The sequence below is a fragment of the Fundulus heteroclitus genome, chromosome 13 (assembly GCF_011125445.2).
Source record: "Fundulus heteroclitus isolate FHET01 chromosome 13, MU-UCD_Fhet_4.1, whole genome shotgun sequence".
Lineage (NCBI taxonomy): Eukaryota > Metazoa > Chordata > Actinopteri > Cyprinodontiformes > Fundulidae > Fundulus > Fundulus heteroclitus.
The window spans coordinates 25,419,579-25,447,487 of record NC_046373.1 but is presented as its reverse complement, the minus strand read 5'-3'; the positions used below and the strand labels follow the sequence as shown (position 1 = coordinate 25,447,487).

The 27,909-nt window shown below is 40.8% G+C and overlaps 1 protein-coding gene across 2 annotated transcripts in view; it reads left to right on the top strand.

Moving 5' to 3' along the window:
* LOC105915858 (zinc fingers and homeoboxes protein 2) overlaps positions 1 to 27,909 on the top strand; it is a 188,006-nt gene that overhangs the window by 48,190 nt on the left and 111,907 nt on the right. Inside the window, exons 1-2 of one of the 2 annotated variants that reach the window (XM_021309309.2) lie at positions 12,106 to 12,124; positions 13,596 to 13,759. The gene's annotated coding sequence lies outside the window, so the exon portion shown is untranslated. Of the gene's footprint in view, positions 1 to 12,105; positions 12,125 to 13,595; positions 13,760 to 27,909 lie in introns of those variants that run through there. The other variant, XM_021309308.2, reaches the window with a different exon arrangement.

Sequence of the window (27,909 nt, the reverse complement as noted above, 5' to 3'; positions counted from 1 at the left end):
TTTGATATCCTCCCCTCCTACATCCAGATTAGAGCTGTATTATTTTGGGAAAGCATGCATTTGTAATACTATTTCTGAATCTTGCAATGACGATACCTATTACGATTAACAATTATCTTTCTTTCTTCTTCTGTATCACAATTTTCTCACTACACTTTTGAGGATTTCACTTCTCAGCTGCCAAATAAATCTTTGTCATGCAGATTTGGCAAGTACAGTATGGCCCTTTAAGTTTAACATCCCAAGAAAATATCAATATCGTACAATTGAAATTATGATGAAGATTGAGATGCGATATATTGTGCAGCTGTTTTCAAATGACGGATCAAGAAACCAAAACAGAGGAGAGTCATAAAAAAGTATTGCCAAGACAGTAAGAAATTACATTTTTCAAATAACTTTCTTTATTTAAAAATAAATTAAATAGGGCTTTAATTGTAAATGGAAAAATATTGATTCCCCTGCTGGTTCTTTGATAGACGTACTAGATTAGAGTCCAACCGAAAATGAAGGGATAAAAAGATTATTCCCAGTTATCCATCAAAGCATAGTCATGTGAGAAGATGGGAATCTCTATCAAAGTCTTTAAAGGAAAAACGAACAGCAAAAGCTGAAGAATGTACATTTTCATATTTTTATGTTAAACATAATAAAAAGGACATTTCTGGACAGGAATAAATGACCAAACTCCCACATTTATTCTGACTTAAAATGGAAAAAGTTAAACATGGGTGTATCACATCATGTACAAGTGATTAGAACATCGTCTCTCAGATGTTTGCCCTGTTTAATCCTCAGATGTTTAGCTTGATGTGCTCTTGGCTGCTGAGGGTAAACACCATAGTAGGACTGAAAGAGCTGTCAGAAGAAGACTGTAGCTGCTCATGAGACTGGTACGGGATTTAAAAAATATACCAATCAACTGTACAAAACATACTTTAAAAGTTTTAGAACATTACAGACAGCTGCCAAGGTGTGCAGTTCTGTCTGTCTAGACGTTCACCTGGAAAGCAGAATGCAAGACGCTTAAAGGAGTCTCCAAAAACCACAAAATGTGACGATGGGACCTGCTGTAGGGTCCTGGCACTGTTGATGTGAACAATCAGAAACTAAATGCACAGCTTTAACTTTTCCAGGGAGGGTGAAACTGGAGCTCTCTAAGGTAATCATGAAGTCAGACTGAAGTTTCCCAGAGATAATGTGGACTTCTGGAATAAGGTTATCTCCATAAGTGAGTCTTATATTAAATTATCTGGATACCAGAGCAGAGGAAATATGTTGCATAAAGCAAATACAGCATCCTGGGAAGAGGGCCTGACACCAACAGTAAAGCATAGAGCGAGACGTGTCGTGCTTAGGGATGCTTTGCTGCAGCAGGACCTGGCCAGCTCACCATCGTAGAGTCCACTATGAATCGTATCAATCAGAGGGTCCTTGAGTAAAATGCGAGAACATCTGTAAAAAAAAATATTATATAATGCTGAAGCAGAACTGAACCATGCAACATGACACCCAAAACATACCAGTAAGTCCACCAACTACTGGCTGAAAATTAAGAAATGGAAATTTCTGGGTCGGGTCAAAGCCCAGATCCAAGGTCGACTGTAGCACAGTGGGAGTAGTAGTCGTCTTACAATCTGAACGTAGAGGTTTTAGGTTCCAGCTTCCTCCTGTTGCATGTTTATGTGCCTCTGGGCAAGGCACTTAACCAAGTTGAGTTGTGCTGGAATGTGTGCGACTCAGTGAATGTGGCGACACACCACAGTGACTAATGGCTTTCATCGCCACCGTGGTAAAAACCCAACTAACGGGACGCAACGACAGCGTTTCCAATCGTGGATCACTTGTTTTCCAGAAATTTTATTGGTCATCAAATTGGAGGCCTTTTGATATTTTCAAAGCAGTCCATGACCAACAACGATGAAGAGTCAGCAGATATTTCTGGAATTGACTGAAATCTTGCTTCTAGTTCTACTCTACAAAAGGAAAAAAAAAACAACAACCGGGTTCATCACATATTATGGACAAGGAAACAGCCCAGGAGAATATCATCATTTGATGGCGAACCTCAATGCTGATCCAGATAGGTGGCTGTAGTCCAAGCGATAGAAGTTGAACATTGTTCAACTTCCTTGTGTAGCATCGCAAGCCCGGATTTCACACAACTTTTGCTGGTCGCTTGGCTGGAGGAGGGCAGGCCATTGTCGCCTCGTCTCATAAGTTCCATAGGAAATTAATGGAGAGGGAACGACATCGGTCCCCATGTGTCGAGCCCATAAAGCAGTCTTGAGTGGTCGTTATGACTAGAAAAGCTCCATATCCATAGGCAGTCCATTATCTTGAATTGATTGAGTTGCTTTGGGAGGACTTGAAATATGCTGTCAAAAACCTCCTAGGCTAAACTGATGAGTGGAGCTAACTTGCCTCAGACCAATGTCTGAGACAGGAAGATGGCTACAAGTGTCTCACTCAAGTCATTTCAACCAAAAGGGGCTAATAGATGCTGTTAGGAGGTAGAGGGTCCTTACATTTCCTCAGCTAGAGTTTACATTTTGTTGCTATATTATTTATATGAGTATAATTTTTTGGAGTTTACCTGTAATTGATATTTGTTATCCAGACTTGATATAAATTAGCTTAGTGATTGATACATGCACATTTGTTAATAAAGAACTAGACATTTAATGAAGTTTCCTAGTTTTTTCCCCCACATAAAACAACCCCCCCCCCCCGCTTCCCCCAGAATTACTAAATAAAAAATGTGTTGATGTGTTTACAGATTGGAAACAGTGGGATTTCTCAGGACAATCCGTTGTTGTTTTTAATGAGAGCTGATTGAGAAGGGCTGATTGATTGCTGCATCGCCAGTACTGTTGTTTCATGTGATGTGCGGCTGCACTTTCCCATGTCTTCTTTTGTCTGTTACTACAAACAAAAAGTCCCATCTCTAATTGACCTGATTGATTAAATTCAGGTTAGGACAAGGGGAAAAAAAAAATAAAAAATAAAGGAGACAGGCAGATAGTTAGACGCCCCCTCACTGCTGCCACTAAAGGAGAAAACCCACAAAGCTAATTAAACAGAGCAGCCTGGTTCATTTGCATGTTTTTGTAAGCATTAATTAAGATATGCAAAATATCCAGATGAGCAACACGGTATATCTAAGCGACTAACCAGCGGCGAGGTACGGGCAGGAAAATAGATTGAGGCCACGTCCTCCGCCGTCCCATCAATCTTGAGGCTGCCTGCGTCAGAGCGGCGGGGAGTGCAGCACGCGCAGGAATTCGCCTCTTTGACTTTGACACTTACATATGAACGTATTTCATGTAGTGACACAGAGCAGACGCGGCTGAATCTCGCGTGTGATGCAAGCGGGCTGCAACACCTACATCGCGTGGCACAGCACGGATAAACGTCAGAGGATTATGTATGTACAGTGGCGAGGAGGTGTGACTCGCGTACTGTAGATTTCCCTCCCTTTGATGCGTCGTTGCACGTCGAGAAGAATTTGGGCCTGGGAAACGTGAAAAAAGAGCGAGGTTTGGAACGCGTCACGTATGTCAAAACAAGCTTAAAACGTTTCAGATGGGATAAATCATCCTTGCTTTTGTAGAGCACCTTTTAAACCTGTTAAACATGTTTAATGATTTCTCCGCATCGGGTTAGTTGAGTAACAGAATGAGAGTGATGAAAATGGCTTGCACCCATTTTCCATTCCCGCTTATTCGTGCAGGTTCGCAGGGTGGGTGGTTGGGGGGTGCCTATCACCAGGGGTCAAAGGGCGAGAGGCGGGGTAGTCCATCACAGAGCAACATAGACTACATTCACACTGCAGGTCTCATTTTTCACCCTGAAATTTAATTTTGTTTATTTTTATTCTTTTTGCAAGGGCATTCACAATACTTTTAAAATGCTGCCTATATATATATATATATATATATATATATATATATATAGGCAGCATTTCGGTTATATATATATATATTCCAGAATGAACTGTTTGCGGCTCCAAACATGCAGGTCACGCTCTCCTCTGCAGGAGAGGGAGGGTTTAGCACAGGTGGTGAGGACAGCACAAGGGATTGTGGGATGCTGGAAGCTCCTTTTTAAATCAAGGTTAAAAACACATTCGTTTAAATTTGCCTTAGACTGCTCTAGTTAAACTCTTTAACTGAAATGTCGTTAGTTTCAGTTTGTAGTCCAACTGTTTCTAAAATCATCAATATTTGCTTTTAGTTTCCATCTTCCCATGTTTTATTTTGTTTCACTTTTTCTACGTTTCATTCTACCTTGCTTTTATTCTGTTTTTGTCCTTCTTATGAACATGATTAGTGTGTTAGGTGAGGTGGACACAACCAGCTGTTAGGTGGGGCTATGTATTTTAACTCTTAATGTCCCAGTCAGTTAAAAATCTGTTAAAATGGCTAGATTTGCCTTGATTTAATAGATCCCCTTAACTGGTGATCGGCGAGTTATGTTTTTTACTTACAACTAAAAAGTTCTAGTTTGGTCTGTAAAAACAACAGAATGTTTTTAAAACGCTTACATTTTTTTAAAATTGACACATAATTAAAAAAATGGGTTGGAATGTGTTAAAAAAAAAGCACAATATAAAACTAGTTTAATGTTATCGTAAATGGGGCAAAAAAAAAAACCTGCTTGGATTGCAGTAGGTATGTGGTAATTAATTATATTATAATTATATGTAATTATATGTTTTTTTTTTATGCAAACCTTTATTTAACTAGAACATGACTCATTGAGATCAAAGAGCTCCGTTTGCAAGTGTGCCCCGGCCAAGACGAGCAACAGCTTGAAAACAAAGTGACGGTTGTAAAAACATTTGCCATGAAACAGTCAAGACAGCCAATCATAGTAACATGAAAGATGTTGAATCGTAACCGAAAGCAGCATAAAGCTCCAAAAAAAGTATTACATCATAACATTCAGCAAACCAGAGGATGCTTTGAGGTTTTTTTTAGAAGGAATTTAGACATGTTTAAGGTAACAAACTCCCAGAGATCTTAGGAGTTTTGTGTTTTATTGTGTTTTTCCTAGTTCAGAACAGACAGAAGAAGTCCTGAGAACACGCTCAGGCTTTCTATGAAAGCTTTCTATGGAAGCCTGGACGTGTCCGCAGCCAGAAACTGTGGTTAGCCTTCATCCTGACCTGCTGAATAAACTCATTTTTGAAAACAGAAATCTCAGATGGCTAAACATCTCAATTCTTAAAGTTTTTTTTGCAAAATGAAAACAAATGTGAATAATAAATGAGTCAAAATTTCCAGTTTATTTGTTCTTGCATGAGTTGTTCTTTTTTTTTTCTTTTTGCTGAGAAATTTTGTCAGGGGACTGTGCAAGACGCAAAGCATTTATAGTGTTAAGGTAACTCTAAAGGTCCGGTAATTGCCAGAGTGGCCAATAATCGGATCTCGCAGGGGCCACGTTATGGGGAAGTTATTAGGACCGTTAGCAATTAGGTCCTGGCTCCCAAGCCGGGGGCAAATATTTGTGGAGTTGCATGTTTTACATTTAGATACGTGTGTTTTCTCCAGGTTGTTTCCTACTGCCTCCTACAGTCCAAACACATGCATGTTGGGTAAATTATAGAGTTCCTTAAATGCCGTTTTGGTGTGGTTGTGTAAGATTTATTTATTATTTTTTCTCGACATGTTTCTGTGTTGGCTATTTGATAGCCTGCTACCTGCAGGGTAGTTTGGACAGTAATACGTTATTACGGTGTTTTTTTAAATACTATAATTTAGAGCTACTGCAAGTTTGAAGTCGGCAGTTCCCAGATGCGTTGAGATATATATTTACATTTTTCTAACGTGTCGCTTGTATTCCCTTTTTTTTCCTCTTCCTCTGCAGGCATCCCTGCCGTGTAGCAGTGGTATTTTTGTCAACTGAGACACCCTGTGTTTAGGAGAGTAACTGCACCCTGTCGCTCCGCCATGTTGCTTATGCATAGTTGCACTTTGGCTTTACTAGACTTAAAAGTGCCTATCAATACAGCGGAGTAGTTTTCAGAGTAAAGAGGTAAACGAAGCAGGTAGAATAAAAAAATAAAAAAAGTTTCAATACGACAAAACCTCTTAGGAATTTAAACACTGAGGCGGAGGCGTAACGCCACACTAAAAGCATCAAGGATACGCTGTGATGAAATGTTCTTAGATCCCTCCTGCTCTTTCCCAGATCTCTAATATGAGAATATAGGTTAAAAGGTCATTTAGAAATCTTTTAATTTCCAGCATAACATCACAAGCCCGTCCAGTCAGATCCTAGTACCATGTGCTTTGGTGTGTTTTTAGACTTAATGCATCTTGGCCATCTCCCTTAGCAGGAACAAGTGGGTATTGACAATGGATGACTGGATGATATGGGTTCTTCTAAGTTTTGGCTCATTGTATGTTTTATTTTAATTAATTTATTTTTTTACTGCACTGGTTCCATATATGTTTTTCTTCTAATAACGGCTTTTTCTAAACACATAAAGAAAAACTAGATTTTTTTTTTTGTTACCTAACTATTTGATCAAGAAATTTAGTTAAAAAGAGGAAAACGTAAAACTCCGAAGAAAACATTTAGATGGCGTTGTTTGTTATCGATCTCTCTGTTTTTTGATTGCGTGTCGCAGCATTTCATGGCTTCCCTGACACTAGCAATGATCACCCCTGATCCCCGGAGGCGCTGTTAGAGTAGCGTGGTGCCAAACTGGGCTGAGCTGGGTAGGAGGAGGGTCGCTGATGGATGGAGGATGAGGTCAATCCTGAGGAGGAGGAGGAGGGGGGGGGGGGAACCAGGCTCCCTGGAAAATACCTGTTGTTCTCTCTCGCTGCCTCCCTCTCTCTCTGGGAGTTTCTCCCTGCTGCGCTGCATTCTTCTGATGATCTCATCTGCTCACGCACCAAGCCTTAGACCCCCCCCCCCCCACACACACACACACATATACACACACACACACACAAACAGCACATCCTGAGGAAAACGCTGCTGGTGATTCCCTCTGAACGTTTAGTTGTTAATCACTGACTGGACTGAGCGTGGAAGAGGAGATCGCTCCACAGGACGAGGGTCAACTGCTGTTGTTTTATGCTTAATAAACCCTTTACTTTAGTTCATCTCTGCTTTCTTACGCCTAATGTTGTTGTCAGCTTGTGTGTGTCTTGCACTGCTGTATTTATTTTTGGTCTAGATTGGAAGTAAATTGTCCTCCCGGGATTCCTGTTTTTTTTTTTTTTTCATATTGTGCAATGTGGTGTTGGTTTAAGGTTTAATTTGCCATTAAAAAAAAGAGGAACTAAACATATTTTTCTTGCTTAGTGGCTGTCACACCACTGTGATTTTAATCATACCCGACTGATCTGAATTCAATCACGGGTGGAATGTGAGATTTGATGATTCATAAAGGATTTTCCGTTGGAATTAAAATGCAATTTAATCATGGTTGGATCCCACTGAACAAATTTGCTGCTGAAATAAGTTTGTTCATGCAGTGGGGCCAGGCTGTTACCGCTTATAAAAAAACCTAAAAATAAAAAAACGCAAATGCCGTTTCCATTTTCATTCGGGGGCTCAAACGCAAGCCAGAAAGGGAGATTGCTTAGTAGTCTGACCAAAATGGATCTCACTCTGTTGTGCTTCATTTATGCCGTGTGAAATTTGGTTGAGTAGCAGTTTGATGTTTTTTGGAAGAGTTCAGTAACATCTCTGCCATTAAGTTATTGCTGCAGTGGTGTTTTTCTCTCATTTTGTTGATTTTTATTTTATTTTTTATACCTCTCTTGCTTAGTCATAGGGACACAGAGACCGTTGAAATACTTAAACGGTGATTTTTGGCTCGCTCTCTCTCTATTTTTTTCTGTTTTGTAAAGATGGAGGACTCCCCCAGAATTTTAATGGATTTTTGAAACATTTACCAAACCTTATTGCCGTTGTTGTCGTTTTCTAGGTTCAGCTGAGCTCAGTTTATTTATGCAGCGGCATTTCAAAGCAAATGTTTGCAATTCGTATCCAAATACATAGAATCCAAGTTGGACCAAATTAATTTCAAATGAATCCAGTCAAACCAAATCCTTTTAATAGACAGTGTAGTTCAATCCAAATCTTCCGAGTTCTGTTGCTCGTATAAGTTATCTACAATGTTTGACGAAGAACAGACCATTTTTATCGAGCTATTGACTTTGCAGCAGAGCAAGTATCCGGAGACGGTGAAGAAAAACCTTTCTTAACAGCAAGACGCCTCCAGAGCCAGGCACGATAAATTGACTGAATTTATATTGCTCCACCCACTGAGCCACAGTCGTCCCTGTCAGTCTGAGGAGGCCTGACCAGCTCAGGTTGAGAGGGGAAAAGAACAGAAGTACCAATCGAAGAGTACTTGCCTTGGAAAAGTAAAAAAATAAAAATACTAATTTAAACTGGGAAAAAAGAAATATGACTAATTAATGGCAGCAATACCGTCATCAATGATTCTGTTCCGGAAAGGGAAAAAAATACAACAAAGTTTAAAATAAATGTGTAAAAGACAAACAGATAAGTACTTAAAGGTGGGAACTCAATCAATGGCTCCATCTAGGAAAGACACGACCTAAGCCAGCGATACTTGGTTTAGGGTCTCTGAAAACAAAGAGTAAGCATAGTCAAGCTAGGGTCGGTGATTTTTCCGGAAGTTTCCCCAAGTCCCTGCTCCTCTGCCCCTCAGGGAGATCGTTTGAAAAAATCTCCCAATTCCACTCTGGTTTTATTTCTTTTTTTTTTAGAAAAGTTCTCATCTACACCAACACACTCAAATACGCCACTGAGCGTTTTTTTTTAAATCTTCCTGACACATAGGGGGCAGTGTACCTAAAACTTATGTCAGCCAATGAGAACCCTTTAAAACAACCACGAATCATGGCGCCGGGAGGTTCGATCTTGTGGACAGCTAAAGAAGTTGAGCTTTTTTTAAACACCATATTAGAATATAAAGTTAATAAAACTCAAGACAAAGTCGATTGGGGATAGTTTTTAACTCCACCAGAGCGTTTATAAATCTCCACTCTGGACAGACATTTTAGGATCATTCATTTTAGGGAATGTATGACAGCGTTTATGTTTGGCTGAAAGGCACAACCGCTTAAAAAATATCTCGTCTTTTTCCCCAGATATCCTGCTACGTGTGAACTAGGCCTAAACCAGCAGCACTTTCTATGAGAAAGAAAAACAAAAGAGAGTGGACTTGGGTCACAGTAATAGCTCAACTAAACAAAGAAACACTGGACCAGGTATACTTTCTATCAAAATGAAAGGAGGACAGTATAGTTGGTGGTTTTTGTCAAGGAAAGAGGCACAGATAAACACAGAAGAGTTGAGCAGGAGTACTTTCTATTGGAATGGCACACAAGGAGTTTATAAACAGGTAATTGCAGGTATTGCACCAATGGCTTCATTCAGGTTCCATATAGGCTCACGTTTCGTTTCCGTTATTTAACCAGATTAAAACCTCATTGAGATCAAGATCTCATTTGCAAGGGGTATCTGGGATGAAAGTCTGCAGGAGACTCGTATTCTAAGGAATACACTATTTTTTTTTCTTTCCTAAAACAGATTTCATCATAGACAGTAAATTAAAAACAGTCTCATAGATGATGGCTCGAAGGAGTACACTTGGCTGCTTTAAATTTGTTTGAAAGAATATACGTTGAGGATAGAAATGTTTTCTACAAGCTAAATAGGACATGGTCAAAACCAACCTAAATAATCACAATTATATGAAAGCAGGTGCTGTGAAACTTCAAAGAAAGAAATTTTCAACTGTGCCGTGCTAATCGTTTACCTGTTGTCTGTCTCAGATGAGTAATTAATCAAGCCTCAACTAGTTGGTCTTTAATGACAAAAAGGTTTGATGAGAAACGCACAATTCACACCTTCGACAAGCTCACAGCTGCTTGACGGACCTCGCTGAAATCCTCATTTTCTTACTTTTGTCGTTTGTTCATTCCCCTGCTGTCTTTCAATCTCTCCTGTTGTTGAACGTACACCCCCCCCTCCCCCCCAACACCCCCTCCCCTCGTTTGCACCCTTTTTAACATACATGTGGATTTGAAAGTGATTGACCACTAATGGCGACTGGGGGGAACAAATGGTTCAGTTCCTGCTGGTGCAGAATAGCTTCTTGAAAGCAAGGAATCCAGCAATCGCACACAAGCTGACAGGGCTGATTGGCGCCGCGGCCCTGAATACGCGCTCGAGCAGGACCTGCTCCTGCCGCTGTTTGTGTTATATTAGGCTTAAGGGGAACCGCTGGTGGCCAATCTGTGTGCTTCTGTGGAAATTTTTGCATAAAGTTAAAACATTTTTTTTTTCTCAAGTTGCACAGATGGGTGTCTTATTACTTCCCACTTGATTTGCTAAAACTTTGCTCCACAAATCTAAAAAAAAACAAAAAAAACCAACAACAACAATTCAAACAAGTTTCACTTTAGTGTGTTTGCTGCATGTTATTTTAGTTCTTTGGGTACCGTGTCATACAAAGGGCTACCTGTACGGAACTTTGAACTACAAGAGTCCGAGCTCACCTTAACTTTATGTAAAAATAAATATGTTTTTAATGCTTTTGTCATTTTTAAACCTATGTAAATACAAGTATGATTAAAAAGGCAAAGCAACTGAATAAAATAGCATTTTAAATGCAGCTCACTGGAGGATTGTGCTATTTTTTTAAACAGGCTTAAGGGCACCACATGTGGTCCTTGGGGGCTACCCCCACTAAACCAGGGGTCACCATGTTGGTGACCCCTGGTTTAGTGGCCTCTTGATAAACCGAATGCTGTTTTCTTTTCTTTTGTAGTTAGATATGGAAAAGCTGCAGTCTGTTCTGTTTACTTTTTTTTGTTTAGGTTACGTAAAGCAAAGAAAAAACTGTTTCTACGCAGTTTTATAAAGTATAGAATATAAAGAAGCCTTTTTTTGCTCATTGTCAGGTAGTAATTTTTTTTGCCCTTAGTCATCTCATTGTCTCAAAGTTGAACCTGTCTGCCAGTCAATCATTCTGTTAATTTAAGCCTTCATCTGTCTGTGTTGTATTTGTTTCTTGTATTTTTGTATTTAAACTTAAAGACAAGTAAGAAGCACAGAACAATAGCCTGTAAAAGTGAGTCCACATGTAAATACTGTGCTCCTACTCATTTTTCCACGTTAAAATTGTGAAGATCCAGTAGTCTTTGGCACATAGATTAGAAACGAGCCAATTGTGTACTCCACAAAAATGAAACTTACTTATCTTGCTTCTTGTTTTTCTGTTGTAACCACTAGTGCATCAGATCTATCATAACATCAATCAGTTATCTATGCCCGCCTTACCGTGCGGGGGCGCTGGTGCCCATCTCCAGCGGTCCGGCAGGGTACACCCTGGACAGATTGCCACTCCATCACAGGACAAACAACCATGCACACACACACACACTCACATCTAAGGGCAATCAGGAGAGACCAGTCCTGATTTTGGGCTGTGGGAGGAAGCTGGAGTACCCGGTGAGAACCCACGTATGCACAGGGAGAACTTACGCACTCCATGCAGAAAGACCCCAGGCCAGGACTTTCTTTCTGCAAGGCAACAGTGCAACCAACTGCACCCAAAATGTTTTGTTGTTGATGTTTTATGACCTAGCATGCTCGTAAAACAGTGTTTTAATTTGTTGTATTTGTACACTCAGGATGGGTATCTTAAGTATCTTATCATATCTTGATAGAAAAGAAAAACAACATTTTTAACATCAACAAATGTATTTTAGATATTTATTACCAATTTATCCTCTCCATCATTTATAATATTGCATACAGTAAATGACTAATACAATTTTTTTTTTTTAATTCAGATGCAGCTCAGATTTGTCTCATATATAAGCTAATAAAATGCACTGGTTTATGTCAACATTGCTGGTGTCTTGCAACGACTAGATGTGTCTCTGGTTCAGCCCTCCTGAATCCAGTGGCTGAATGGCCTCCTCAGCACGCAGCCAGGTTCCACAGAGCCCCGTTAATGACCTAATTATTTGATTCAGGTGTGCTGAGGCAGAGAGAGATCTAAAAGCTGCAGGACTCCCCGTCCTCAAGGGCTCCAGTTTGACACCTGTGGTTACGGGTCAGTTTTTCCTTTTGCCAATCTGTGTCCCCATATCATAATTTTGTCTTTTTCAACTCGTTTATCAAGAGTTCGAGTGCAAGCCGGCAGAATTTACAAAGATTCCTGGGAAGGTGTCAAAAGGTTTTCTGAAAACTGAGGGATAGTCCGGTTGCCTCCGATCTAAGCCTGGCTGCTGTTGCCATGACCTGGATAACTGACAATCTGCACAGGCGACTCTTAAATCATACACATCTTTTTAAATTGGTGTTAATTAGTTTTATTAAGTTTTTTGTGGTTAAGCATTTTCCTAAATTTTGGTCTAAATCCAGAAAATTTTAAATTTAACATACTATTTAATCCTATGTGATTTTTTTTTGAGGCTTTTGTTTTACAGTCTTGTTTCCAGAACCACAACATTTTCACTATAGACATTTAAATTTTTAAGAGAGATGAATTTGACCTCACTTGGTTCATTAATTTCTAGTTATGCTACAGTTGTTTGAGCATCTTGAATTTTGAACAAGAAAAGTTGCCCTCAGGCTCTATGTTGGATAATTTCTGTTGTCTTTGAGAAGTATAGTCATCAGTGTTGCCAGATCTTGTGATAAAAAACAAGAACCCAGCCCTATGAAAACAAGTCCAAAAGTGGGGATTGATTTTTCTGTTTTCTTTTCCGTTTCATTTTGGCCCTAACAATAGCAACCTGCAACTCACTAAATTTGCAAGTGACTTCAGAAACAAACAAGCCCAAAGTTGCATAAGCAGACTTGGCAACACTGATAGGTAAACCGATTATGTTTGCTTAATTTCTTTTTTTTTTCACATAAACTAATTCAGGTCACAAACACAAAGTATTTGTGACCTTTCATTCAAAAGGACCTTTAAATCAGATGTTCAGTTGGAATCTTGTGAACAATAAATTGATTCGGCTGTTATTGATGCCTCTGAATAGATTTTGTTGAACATGCTCAAGCTTAATGCAGGCTTGGTAGCCCACACAGAATACCAACAGGATGAACCACAGAGGACTGCAGCTGAGAGAGAGAGAGGAAAAAAAAAAACTTTGAGAACACCAATAAATTGGATCAGACTTGAAAACTGAACTCGTGCAGCGCTAAAGTCTTGACTCCTGTCTCGTTGACCTCTAAATTTTCTTTTTCTCTCTTGTCCTTTTCACCTGTTCTCCATTTATTTCTCCATGCTCCTCTGTTTTGCCTCACGCTGCCATGGCAACCGCTTTTTTTCTTTTTCTGGTCCAAGTTGTAGTGCAGTTTTTAAGGTCCACCTTGAGATGAAACCACTTGTTTGATTCACACATACGATCACGGGATTACCAAACACCCACGATCCCCTGCGCTTCACTGTGTTCACGCTGCGTCGGTATTCTGAAACACACACATTTACCGATGGCCTGATTTGCTGCTCGCCATTCTGGTCTTGTTTGTGTTTTATTTCACGGCTTTATGGACGTTCCTTTTTTTTCTTTCAGACATCAGAGAAGAATACCCCAAGTGCTGCTGGTTTGATCCACTTCCAATAAGTAGAGGACAGAAGAAGAGAGAGGAAGAGAAGGACGGACTTCGGAGGAGGAGGTGGAAGCTTAAAACGGAGCCCCGCCCACCCGGTGAAGCCCCTCCCCTTAGAGGAAGTGCAGTGAGTACAGACATCTTGTTTTGAACAGCCCAGTGGTTCACTTGCTAACCTAGCCCGTGTTTGCTAGTGACGTTGCGATTAAGTGACTTGTACAGCTTTACTCCTAAAGCAGCGGCCATCAACTGCACATTCAGCTACTGATGCAATCTAAATGGTAAATTGCTTGTACCGTATTTTCCAGACTATAAGTCGCAGTTTTTTTTCATAGTTTGACCGGGGGAGCGACTTATGTGTGAAATTATTACACATTTTTACCGGTATATCATTACACCTGTTATTTTCACACCAGACCGCAAGAGGGCGCTCTAGGCCTGTGTTGAATCAGACGTAAGCGACGTATAAGCGGAAGTGCCGCATCTTCTACCTCCGGAGTTAACGGAGTTACTTGAAAGTGACACCGAGGATGAAGATTTCACTGGATTTTAGTTATTTGGAGTGACGCAGGCGCTTTGGTTAACTTCTTCGCATGTTATTTATGCTATAGTTATCTGAATAGCTTTTAATATGTTATGTTAACATACCATGCACGTTCTCAGTTGTGTCATGTAGCGTAAGCTAACCGTACAATTATTCAGCTTGTTGTTGCCTCCGTTCTATTTTTATTTAAAATTGCCTTTCAAGATGACATGTCTGTTCTTGATGTTGTATATTATCAAATAAATTTCCCCCAAAAATGCGACTTATACTCCAGTGCGACTTATATATGTTTTTTCCTTCTTTATTATGCATTTTATGGCTTGTGCGACTTGTACTCTGGAGCGACTTATAGTCCGGAAAATACGGTACTTGTATAGCGCTTTAACTAGTCAGACGACCCTCAAGCGCTTTACTCTACAGTCAGTGCTTCACACACACATTCACACCCTGACGGTGGTGAGCTATGTTAGCAGCCACAGCTGCCCTGGGGCAGACTGACAGAGGCAAGGCTGCCATACATCGGCGCCATCAGGCCCTCTAACCCCCGCCAGCAGGCAATTCGGGTGAAGTGTCTTGCCCAAGGACACAACAACAGGGACGGTCGTAGCGGGAGATCAAACAAGCAATCTGCCAATTGCTGGACGAACTGCCTAACTCCTGCACCAGTGTAGCATCTAGAAGTTTAGATGGACCGCTTTTTGAATGTTTGCAATATTACAGTTTATTTCACCCCGATCACGTGGATTATCCCAGAAGAACCAAGTTACTGTGACTTTATAGGTGCGCTAATTCACTTTGCCACTGGGTTTTGTTATGGCAAATCATTTTCAATGATTTTTAGGTACTTTTTTAATCCTGTTACCAGCTGAGCTATTTTCTGGTTATTTAAACTGATAATTTTTTTTTTTTTTTTTTTCATCCTGTCAGTATTACCGTGTTTTCTCGTTTGAGTCATAAAGGTCACACTTTGTAAGGTTGACTTAGTTTTACCTTTTTAATATGTAGAAAAAACAACAGAAATGTGCATCTGTTTCACGACATATACTTAAATAATTTTTTAGACTAACGCTAATAAAATGCATGGCTTACATTTCAAGTAATAAAAAAGTAATAACACATTTTACAAGTCATTTTATAGTTTCTCTGTCCTAATTTATTCTGCTGGATCTCATTATGTCAAATTTTATGGTATTCAGATGATCCAAAACTGACTAAACCAAACACATTCATATTGAGCCAGTATTTGCTGTTCACATATCATATTGTTGCCCTTTGTACCGAGATGCATATCATATTATCAACAGAGCAGAGATGTTCATTGTATACTTAGTTTTTTATTGTTGTGTTTTTTTTTCTTTTTGTTCTGTTTGCAAGAGGTTAAAAACAGTTGCTCCTCATTGATGAAATGTTATTTTTGGCCGTGTTGGTACTTCGGTGCGTGACGGTCATGGTGGTTTTGTCGTGTTGGTCATCAAGCTGAGAAAGTCTGAAAAAAAAACGCTGCTCCGGGAGACACGCTGCCGACTTTACCTAAACAGTCACCGCGTAATTTGTCGTACCGGTATGTCGCGTGCAAACACGGTGGCAGCATAGAGAGACGCCAAATCTGAGATCATGGATGCCTACGCAACATCAACAACCACGACACCAGTCAACCTTTCAACCATTCAAAAGAGATAAGGTGAGCTGCAGCTTTTTGTCAAAGCAAGTTCAGCAACAGCTCTGTTTTTTTTTTTTTTTTAAAGAGCAAATCATACTGGTTGGATGACTTAAATGTGCAAAGTCACAGAGTATAACGTTCACAAACAGAATGAGGGGGGTTTTCCTGGCTGAAAGCAGTAGCCGTTTTTGATATCGGTGATATGGCTTCCTGCCCAGGGCGACCTGGATGGGACGGCAAAAAAACAATGGCGATAAAAACTGGCCCTGCTAAGTGCTTTTTACTACCTGCTTAATGTGCGGTGCACAGTGTAAGTGCTGTTAGAAAATATGGCTCTCATGGTGACGTTAAAGTTTTGGACTAAGCTAATGAGCTATCTCACAGTTTTTAGTGAAACTTCCCATCACCTGTTGTTCAAAACCCAAAATACAATGACAGATCAGGCTTTACATTTATTTGAAGCACTGGTGTCATATTCTGTAAAAGGAAAAAACACATTTTTTTTGGGTGGGGGGAGTGGTGGTACAGAGAACAAGTTTGAACATTGCAAGACACAGAGGTGGTCAAACCTGGGCTCACTTATTCTGAATTGTGTACAGATTCTGTGAAACACAGCTTTCATCTGTAAAATCCATTTGTAGAAAAAATACACATGTGGGAACTCACTTCTGAAAACTCTAATTTTCATAAACGATCAACTGTTTGCCTACCAGACAAACAAGACGTGACATTTTTCGACATTCCAGAGAACAGGCACTGAATCGAGGAATACCGAGTGTTTTTAAGCCTGATTTATTTATTTTATACAAGTTTCAGGAGTGATACAACAATTAATTATTCCTGTTATCGTTGCTTGGCTCGGACCTTTTATTAAACCCATCAAAACTAAAATATTTTCCTATTTTTTTTTTTTTTTTCAGTCCGTAATCAAATAGACCAGCAGCATACTCTTTGATTCGCTATGTTTTCGAGTTTGGTAAAAGTCTCATTAAGATTAAGGACATCCGCTTTCATGCAAAACGGGCATAATCTTGTAATCAGTTCATTTTGTGTTGGATTCAGAAGTACTACTTCTGACAGATAGCTGCTATGTTTTCTTTTTAATATTTCCTTTACTATTGTTTGTTACATTTAACGTAACTCTACTTAAAATGAACACCGGACTTGGCAGGTCAGACCTCCGGGATAAACAGACTTTGGTGCATCTCCATAGGAACTTAGACATTTGACTTAAACAAGTGGGACATCTGTTGATTTAAAAAGAAGTTATATTTATTACCTTTTCTTTTTGATGACAGCTTTATGGTCTGAATTGACAAAATTCAGTTTTGCTTTTTGCCACTTCAAATCTTCAAAAGTTTACCCCAACCATGTTTCAGCCGTGCGGAGGAAAAGGTGTAAAGGCTGCAACCTGTTGTTTTTACAGGTGACATTTTCTCACAGGTTGCTGGTTTTGGTAGAGAAGCGAGTAAATGACATTTGGGCTGTCAGCATTTGCCGGCGTGGCTGGGTTCGTTTTAACGGGGGACCTCACAGGAGGGCGGGCAGTGAACACATGTGACCGTTGTCTCTCAAAGACATTGTTGGCTTGTTGCTGTTGCTGCAACCACTTAGTGTAAATTCTGCCATCTGAGCGCATTGCTTGTTGCAACACTGGGAACTCGCTTCACATTTATTACGCTGTTGAAAACCTACCATTTTATCTGTGTGAACAGCTCAAGATTAATTCTTGTGCGGAGCGTAATGACAGTGTTAAAACATACAGCTGCCTTTGATAGAAGTCTCCGGGGAGATGATTACATCGCTGTAGCGTAAGAGCGCGTTCTCCAACTGATGAGTGTGTTGTGCTTGTGACTCAGAAGAGGCTTTCAGTTCCTCAAAAGCGCCAGTAAACAGACACACGGCGAGGAAGAATGACAGACTTGACTTTGGGCGATGCACCTGCACCTTTTTAGTCTTAGTTTATTATTCCGGCACTTATGTGAAGCGCCGAGGCGCTGTCTTGCCTTTTTTTTTTTTTGTAAACACACAAACAGAACATCTTAACAGGCTGAGCGTTGATTTATTTAAAGTGAGCATTACTGTAGTTTAGTTAAATTGTAATCACATTCATTTGGGTGTTGGAAATTCCTGATTAAAGGAGATAAAAGTAGACGGATTTGATCCAATGGTTAAATTTTTTTTATTGCCCCCTAAAAAAAACTCCTGAAGATTTTTGTGTTTGAAAGAGATTTTTATGCAATCTCTAGATGTAAAAAAAAAAATAAACTGCTTGTAAATAATCAAACAAGATGGCCAATTTTAGAACATGTTATTCGACAAGTACCCACATATGTTGAAGGTTTTACTGCAAACTTGACAAGAAACTATTTAGAGCCACATTACTGGAGACGAAGCCCCGATCTGTGATTTGTTTTTTGTTTTTTATCTCTCACTTGCTAAAATCCTAAAATTTAACCGAAGGCCTACTTATGCAAATGTGTTTGAACTATTCAAATGTGTGTATTACGCATTGATTCAAAAAAACGCACTGCCCATCTCCTGCATGAGTTTGAATATTCATCAGAGTCTAGACTTTTTCGTACCACCATCTGCCACTGCCAAGTAAGAAAGTTAATAAGGATCCAAACGCATCATCTGTGTACAGTAAGGCAAGGCGAGGCAAATTTATTTGTATAGCACATTTCGGTACAAAGACGATGCAAAGTGCTTCACATGATTAAAATATAGGAAAATCCCTGCATGCATTGCTTCTGCCTTGATCCGCTGACTTGTTTGACCACATTTGTTCCTGTGTACTGAGGGAAAAACTGCAGCTCGTCAGAGTCCCACCGGACCTGAGCGACAAGGATAAACACACGAGGTGGAAGCATTTTTTTGAAGCATAGCAAGCATAAAGCCTTTATTTTATTTATTTATTTATTTTTGCAGTCCCAAATCCTTTATTCCAGCAGTTCTTTAACAATGGTCGTTTTAAATGAGGGGCTACATTAGACACTTTTACAGCTTGCTTTTCATCTTGCGGCGAAGGTAGGAGTAAAAGCAGATCAGTTCATAAACCGTCAATCCCAAACTCAAAAGACTATGCAGCCATTTTTCGCATAGATGTTAGCTTTGAATGGCGGACATTCAAACACCATCCAAGTACAAGACAAAAACCTCTTTTGTAAAAAGGAAAAATAAAACAGCAGGTCTGGACTCTAACAGGAGGATGAAAAGCAACAGTGTCCACGTTTTTTTAGATAAAAGCGTGATGACTGTAAAAGCGAGCTGGAGTCAATCCCAGTGATGTGTTTTCTGCTGTCCCGATCTGCTGCAATGGGAATGAGTCAGTCAGAGGAGACTCTGATGAGAGGAGAGATAAGATCCAGATCCTCCGCGGACGTTAGGATGAAGAAGAAGAAGAAGTGTTCACATTGAATTTGTATAGATGTGTGTTTTCATACATAGTCAGAGCGTAACGTTTAATCTGTATCAACAGGAAGTAGTTTCATTTGAAAGAACCCGTTTTGAGAGGTTTTTCTGACCTGGTTTTACCGAAATCCTTTCTAGGCTCTTTTTATCCCTTATGTGTCCTTGAGTTTTTAGCACCTGGAGACTAAAGAGTTGATTCTGGCACAATTTAAAGCTGCAATGGTATTTATTCACTGCCTTGGTGTCCTTAGGAGCGTTACAACAGGTCCTTCCTCCCAGCAGCCGTCGGACTTTATGACCATCACTGTGCCATACAAACTCAATAAGTTATTTTTATTTTTTAACAATTTGTTTGTAAATTTTCAGTTGCGCATTTCATTTTATCAGATTTTTTTCATTTTTATTAACTGTACAGTCTTCAGTCGTGGACTTTTTCCCTTACTTCCTGTTGATACATTTTCCCACTGTGAGACAATAAAGGATTATTCTATTCTGTTGTATTGTTTGGAATTAGTCTGGGTTTTTATGCTTTATTCTTCTCTGCGGATCATTTTAGCATTTAATTTGCCTCTTTTCTTTTTCTCTTCAGCTTTCTTTTGTGATGTTTATCTTAAGAAATCTTTAAAAAAGAAATGGGGAAATATTGCCTTGAAGGCAGTGGAAAAGGAAAAAAAAAAAAGAGTAAATGGAAGGTGAGCTCTGAAGAGGGGTGCAGAATAATACCTGGATGGCTGAAGGCTTTTTCGGATGAGCACCCGTTCCCACTAAGAGTGGCTTAGAGGGAAAAAGTCAGAGGGTCACTTTGAAAGACATGACATTTAATTTCCAAAATTCAAAACTCTGCCCCCCTTTTTTTCTGCAGAATGGCCTTCTGGTGTTAAAATGTGCGAAAGATTTGGTTTTAAGGAGAGGAGGAAGAGGGAAGGGCGCATTGAAGTGCAAAGTGTCGAATGATCCAGCAGCAGGGAGCACAAATGAGAAGAAAGAAAGAAGAGAGAGATGTGATCCTTGAGGAAAATAAAAGAGCAAAAGGGAGGTGACTCGCACTTCAAACCGAAAGTGAAGTCCGACTCAGGATGGCTTTAGGAAAGAGGAGAATCTGAGATGGATTTACAGCCAGACAGAAGTGTATGAGCACAGGTTACGCCTCCGCAGGTACAGCACGTTCAGTTCGGCAGCTTTACGCTGTAGAGCTTTAAACATGGCAGCCTCTGGAGTCCCCGCCGCACTGAACTTAACTTTGTTGTCCGTACTTCTAGACAGGCTGGCTGGCTGGCTGCTGCTCAGCCTGGTTGTGTAAGTTGGGACAGCACACATTTGGGAAACTTTTCCACACGCCTTGTTTCAGTTGAGCCGGAGGTTTCATTGAGGTGCTTGTGGTTCTTAGATTTCTGCAGTGTGCGATGAGCATGAGAGGATCTTTTTTTATTTTTTTATTTTTTATTTTTTTTACACTGTAAAACCTCAGCATGCTTGAGAGCTGTGTGGCAAACTTTCTAAACATTTGTTGTGATTTGGCTGCTGCCATGGCCAGGATGCTCTTTTAAAAGAGATTCTGGTTAAATAAATGTTAAATAAAAAAAACAAAAACAAACAGTGAAATGAAAAAAAAAAACCTCAATCAAAGCGTGAATTTCTCTTCCCCGGTGCGTGATTTAAAATAGTTATCTATTGACGAAGGCACGTTTGCATCTGAATATAAAAGCACTCTCCTTTAAATGTAAATTTATCCAAATTGCTCGGCCAAGCAGGGCTTTTTTTTATATCCACATTGGTGATACAGCAATCCTCCATATTCATTGGCACTCCTATTAAAGAGTCAATGGGACCCCTAAAAATCAAATTTCTCCCCCTAATTTCTACTTTACTTTCAAAGACAATCAGAGCATCTAAAAGTAATCAGTAACTACCGTTTTTTTTGTCCAGGGCACATTTTCCTGAGGTGCTCAAAAAAAGCGGGTAAGACAAGAGAACTTGACATTCCAATAAGGCTGCTGGTCTTCGCTGTCTTTTATAACTCAGAAAACAATTACAAGAAAATGTAGATGAACCCTCTTAATATATGTATTTTTACCGCTAACGTTCAGCCTACCGACGTTGCATCCCAGACTAGTTTCTGTGCAGCACGGTCACAATGTCGGTGTTTCTGAGGTGGCACGACGAGGCTGGGGGCCGCTGTGACTTGCACAGCTCCCCTGGTGGCCAGACCCCTTTACAGCACAACTCAGTCCCCTGCTGAGCTCGGCTGAAGACCCTCGCACCCGTCTGTCCAGTCGGTGCCAAATGAGCGACTCTGGAGAAATGTATTTGGTTCTTAGTATTGGAGCAGAAAGTCTTTTCAATTCAATTCAATTAAATTTTATTTATATAGCGCCAATTCATGAAACATGTCATCTCGAGGCACTTTACAAAGTCAAATTCAATCAGATTATACAGATTGGTCAAAAATGTCCTATATAGGGGAACCAGTTGATTGCTTCAAAGTTCCGACAAGCAACATTCACTCCTGGAGAAGTGTAGAGCTACAGGGAGAGTCGTCTGCATTGTCCATGGCTTTGCAGCAATCCCTCATACTGATCAAGCATGAAGCGACAGTGGAAAGAAAAGCCACCCATTAGCGGGAAGGAAATACCTCCATCAATTTTTCCTCACTTGAAAAGGCAGGTAGAGGGCCTGTCTGTGTGATGCTGTTGCTCGATGCAAGATAAATATTGAGAATACCGTGGGAGGACAGAAACTGTGATCTTTATAAGTTTTGTGCATTTTCAACATTTTTCATCGCATGGACGGATTTTGAGGTGTTGGTGACATTTTCTGAACGCTATTTCTTATAGATGTCTATGAGGTCAACCAGAAATCCCGACTTAAAACATGTTTAAATTGCTAGGATGATTACCATCTATTTTTTTGCACTTGCGAACCAGCACAAAGTACAGCTGGGACCGATGGGAGTATTTTTTTTTTTTGCTTGCATTTCTTCTTTGGTGTTCCAGTTGAGAGAGCAAGATTCCCATTCCCACAAACGGGCTGCTAACATGACTGAAAACCCCAAGATGGTGAAACCAAACGGGACCGCCCACCAATTAACTTGTCAGGTTCAAAGCCACCAACCTCGCTTGTTTTCAACACGCCGTGAAACACAACGGTCGGCGGAAGTGCATCCAGTCCAAACAGCAGAGCCACCAAAAATGCCAGAGAGCGCTGAGAGTTTTCTGAGATTAAACGTACATTTCTGAGCTCCTTAATCAACAGTTTCTGCATCTGAATTTTCCAGCTGACCACCAGAATAAATCCCGCTCAGAAGTCTATCCGTGCCGACAAACCTGGCCGACTGAAGCGAACTTTTACCACGGCTTGGCTGCCATCCAGTTCTCTCTTTTTGAGCTTCTTCCTAAGCTGCGGCCAGCGCGAAGACCACTGCCAGCCCTGCTGGGTGCTCAGAAAGGTTTGTTTGCTTAGCTGAGTTGGCTCTGTGAAGCTCAAGCGATCGAGCTCTGTGCTAATACTGCGAGGGTGATAGATGGAGTTTGCACACAGGTTATCCCAGCAAAGAAATATTTGCATTGAAGGTGTTATGAGGCACCTCTCCTCAAAGAATCCACCAAATGGTGCGATGTTGGCCTTTCAGGAACGGCTCTGCTTCTGATGCTCTGTGGTTTTTCTCCCAAACGGCTTTCATGACACGCAGGCTTTTTAAGCATCAATAAAAAAACATTGTGAGCAATAACATGAACAGCTGGATAACCAGAATTAAACCAGACGCTTTTTCTCTCTGTCATTAAATCAGACTGTTTTTACTTATTTATTTTTTTCCTGTTTTAGAACGGCCTGCGTCACCAAAACAATTTATATTTGCTAAATAAGTAAATATGTAATTTAAATGTTATGGAGGCAAGACTTTTTTTTTTTTTTTTTTTTTTACAGACAAGCATCACGAAGGGAGAGAGGGACAGCAATTAAATGAGCAATCATTTACTAAAACACAGAGCAGTCATAAAATCCCGAGCCCAACTGAATTCTTCTTGGACTAGAAATGTCCTTAGCTGCTCTTTAAACGTATCTACAGAGTCTAAATTGTTTTAACATAAAGATGCAGGCCACAATCCTTCTTTCTGGGAACTTTCTATTACTTTCCTTAAATTCAGAAGTTTACACAGACTAAAATTACTATGCCTTTTAAATTCAATTCAATTTTATTTATATAGCGCCAATTCATGAAACATGTCATCTCAAGGCATTTTACAAAGTCAAATTCAATCATGTTATACACATTGGTCAAAAATGTCCTATATAAGGAAACCAGTTGATTGCATCAAAGTCCCGACAAGCAGCATTCACTCCTGGGGAAGCGTAGAGCTACAGGAAGAGTCGTCTGCATTGTCCATGGCTTTGCAGCAATCCCTCATACTGAGCAAGCATGAAGGGACAGTGGAAAGAAAAACTCCCCATTAACGGAAAGGAAAAACCTCCAGCAGAACCAGGTTCAGTGTGAACGGTCATCTGCCTCGACCGACTGGGGGTTAGAGAAGACAGAGCAGAGACACAACAAGACAAACAAAAAAGCACAGAAGCACACATTGATCTAGTAATCTGTTCTACATTAGATGGTAATAGCGGGTGATCTGTCTTCCCTTGATGATGTCACAGTTAACAGAACGTTAGACCAGGTGTACCTACTATGAAGAAAAAAAGGAGAGAGCAAAAAGTTAAAAGATGAAATGACAATAGTCATTTCAATGTAATGCAATGCAAAACTGGAGAACAGTAGAAATCAGTAGAGTGAGATAAATAGACCCTGATGTTCTCCAGTAGCCTAAGCCTATAGCAGCATAACTATAGAGGTAGCTCAGGGTAACAATTTTCGAAAGCCCGTACGGTAATGTTATGGTCTTTTTTAAATTTCTCAGACGATTATTTAACGTTTGAGTAACATTGAGGTCATTGAGGCCGTGGCCATTTTTTAACTCTTCACACACATTTAGTGAAGCGTCTTGGAAAAAATCCAAAAGAAATCCGGCAAGGTATCGCAAAGAACACTGTGGACATGCTGAAATCCGATTTCTTCTTGGAAACAGTTTCCAGATGTATGAAGGTGCTATGTATATCTCTCTTCGATTAATGATACAAAAGTAAAATCAGCGTGGGAACTTCCAGTCATACTGTCCAGGAAGGAGGTGAATTCTGTGTGTTTTGCTGTGAAATGTGTAAAGGAACCCAAAACAAAGGCCAGCCTGCTCTCAAGAGTATGGAGGAGATCTCAAGAGTCATGCAGTTACTCTAGGAGGGCCGGACAGGGCTGTCGGAGGTCCTTAACCCATCAAAAGGACCAGGAGATGCTCGTTTGTGCAAGGCGGAACAGGATGAGTTGTGCCAGAGCCCCACAAAGTGACCCCCAGCGGAGCTCTGCTGTGACTCTCTCTGACCGAACCACTAGAATCTGACTTAATGAGGGTGGTCTGGCGTCCTCGTCGCACGTCGCACCGTGGAGCTCGACAGGCATCTATATGGCCGCCTGCTCTTTTCACAGATGAGAGCAGGTTCACCTGCAGCTCAGGTGGCAGACATGAAAGTGTCCGGAGAGGCTGCGGTCAACCTTACGCTGCCTGCGACATTGTTCAGCACCACCGGTGCTGGTGTGTGGACTTCCGTTTGGTTCTGAGTGAAATCCTTGGAGCCGTTAGACCCTTCGCTGGTGCAGTGGGTCCCGGGTTCCTCCTGGTGCAAGATGACCTTTTGACCTAAATCCAGCAGAACATCTCTGGGACGTCATGTCTGGGTCCATCTGATGCCACCAGGTTGCACTCCAGACCGTCTAGGAGCCCAGTGATGCCTTGGTCAAGATCTGTGGGGAGACCCCTCCAGAAACCATTCATCGTCTCACAAGGAGCGCTGGTGTTGTCACAAAAAGCATGTGGGGGGGGGGGGGGGCGCACAAACTGCCGAGTAGCTTTTTTTGGGTTGCTGCAATGATTCTTCAGCAAACCGGACCGGCCTGCCGCAGCTCTTCAGTTTCACTTTCCCTGTGAGTTCAGATTAGGCCGTCTGTGGGTTGATGGTTGTCCTCAAACGAGGCGACATTCTATTGTTTTTGACACGTCACCAATTCCATGTCGGTGTGGATATCCAGCATAATTTCCTTTTTTAAAGCTCAGATCTGGTCTGTTTTCAAAGTGTTCCTCTAATTTATTTTTTTCTTTTCTGAGCAAATTGCGCAACCAAAAACATTTCAGCCAAGTCATAAAATGATAAAGATCCGATTCTACTCAAGACTAAGGGAATCAACGTAAACTACTGAATTTGAAGAAAGTAAAACTGATAATGCTCTTCGTCAAAATTCTTACATTATACAGAAATGTATTTTAAACTGTATTTAATACATAACTGTCCATTAATTGTGTTTAATCCCTATTGCCTGCAAAATATAATGATTATTAAACGGACCGGATGTAAAGAATGCTCCTCTGGTCAAACCAAATCCTTAGTGATATACGCAAAGTCACATTTAAGCCGCTGCGCTCACAAGCCCACACACATCGGCGGGTAACTGGGGTCAAGAGATTGCCCAGGTGCACATCAACGTGGAACCTAGAATTGAACCAGCAGCTTTCCTATTCCAGCACGACTGACCTCTCCGTTAATCCACACTCACTGTGACTGATGATCAGTTAAATTATGCCTGGGATCAAACCGGCGCGTCACTTTTTTTTAATTATTATTATTTTTTTATTTCAGTAACAGGAGCTCCAAATGTATGAAAACACCGCCGTGTCTTTCTTATTAAGTGCGGAAAACAAAGGCTGCACAATTAACGCCGTGCCCTAATGCTGTGTCACTGTCTGATCATGATGTTGCTCATCAAATCACCATCTGCTGCCTCCAAATGCTGCCGCTCTCCTTTTGAAAACGCGAGCGGCAGCATCGCTCCGGGGATCGAACGAGAATCCCAGTCGGGCTTTTTGGGACTGGGAGGATGCACTGCGAGGGCTGGCGGGATCTCCATAACCGCTGCTGGAGGTATCTGCTACGTGGGAGAGAATGACTCACCCCTAAAAGTCCACACACACACACACACACACACACACCTGTGGAAGAGGTGTGAGTGGGCAGGCAGTGTGGCCCGGCAGATTGCTGCTCGCCTTTTTCTCTGAGTCGGTGTGTGAAACGGTGACCTCGCTGCGGCTGTTGAACTTGCTCTGTTCTTCAAATCTTCTGTCTTTGTTTGTGTGTGTGTGTGTGTGTGTGTGTGTGTGTGTGTGTGTGTGTTTTCCCAAATAACACCTGTACAGGAGCTTTTGCAGTATTCGGCTGCAGCAGGAGATTTTTTTTCTCTTTTTGATATTTTACCTATTTTATGTGATGAGATCTCAGCTCCTCTGCTATGGTTACCTTGTGCTTTGATCTAAACCAGGGGTCACCAACCTTTTTGAAACTGAGGGCTACTTCATTGGCGTTGTCATACGGAGGGCTACCAGTACTGACCTTTGAATCTATATAAATGCAAGTGTGAATAAACAGGAAGAGTAACGGAATAAAATAAAGTTTTAGATGCAGCTCAATGGTGGATTGTGTTTTTTTTTTTTTTTTTTTTTGTAAACTGCAAAAACGGAACTAAAAATAAGTAACATTTTCTTAAAATTTGTGTATCTGTCCTTGATTTGAGCAGGTAAATAAAATAATCTGCCAACAGAATAAGATTTTTGCACTTAAAATAGGAACAATTCATCTCCATCATCTTATTTCAAGTGCTAAATGTCTAATTATCTTAATTTAGGGGTCAAAAGACTCATTCCATTGGCAGATGATCTTATTTACACGCTCAAAAACATTATGTTTAAGAACATTTTGCTTATTTTTAGATCTGTTTTTGCAGTGTAGAATAGACTCGTGGGCACCACACGTGGTCCTTGGGGGCTACTTGGTGCCCGCGGGCCCCATTTTGGTGACCCCTGATCTCCACTGTTGCTCTGGCTATATGTTTCTGGTTGTTGTCCCATTAGAAAGCGATCCTCCGCCCTAGTTTCAAGCCCTTTTCAGCCTCTGACAGGCTTACTTCCAGGATTTCCCTATATTTAGCTTCCTCCATATTCACGTCAAATCTGACCCCCTTCCCTGCTGAACAAACACACTCCCCCAGCATGATGCTGCCGCTGTCATGCAACAGTGTTTTCAGGGCGACGCACGGTGTTTGTTTTCTGCAACACATAGCATTTTGGATACATTTAAACCTAGAAAAATACTTATAAACCATCATCTTTCTTAAATTTTTACCAACCTATAAATATGAACGATCTCAAGGAGTCCCGATTCTCACCTGACAGGGAATCTGTGGGTGGAACTAAAGATTCGGGTGTTGGCAAGGAGCTCCCCTCCACTTTCAAAGATGAATCATTAAAATGCCAGTGATAACGCGCAAACCCTGGCACACGTTTCCACTTTCTAAATCTATCGAGCAAAGTTTCGTTCACAGATCTTCATCTGGCAAACATACTCCGCCCGTGCATTGTTTATACCTGCTTGGACCTGTGCACCACATGACACACAACCATGTATGCAAATTCTCAGACCAACATACTTTCGGATCTTCAGTCTCTCCCCACTGAGCTTTCTCGGCAATGATTAAAGGGAACAATTGCTCTAGCGTGCATGTTTTAGGATCGTG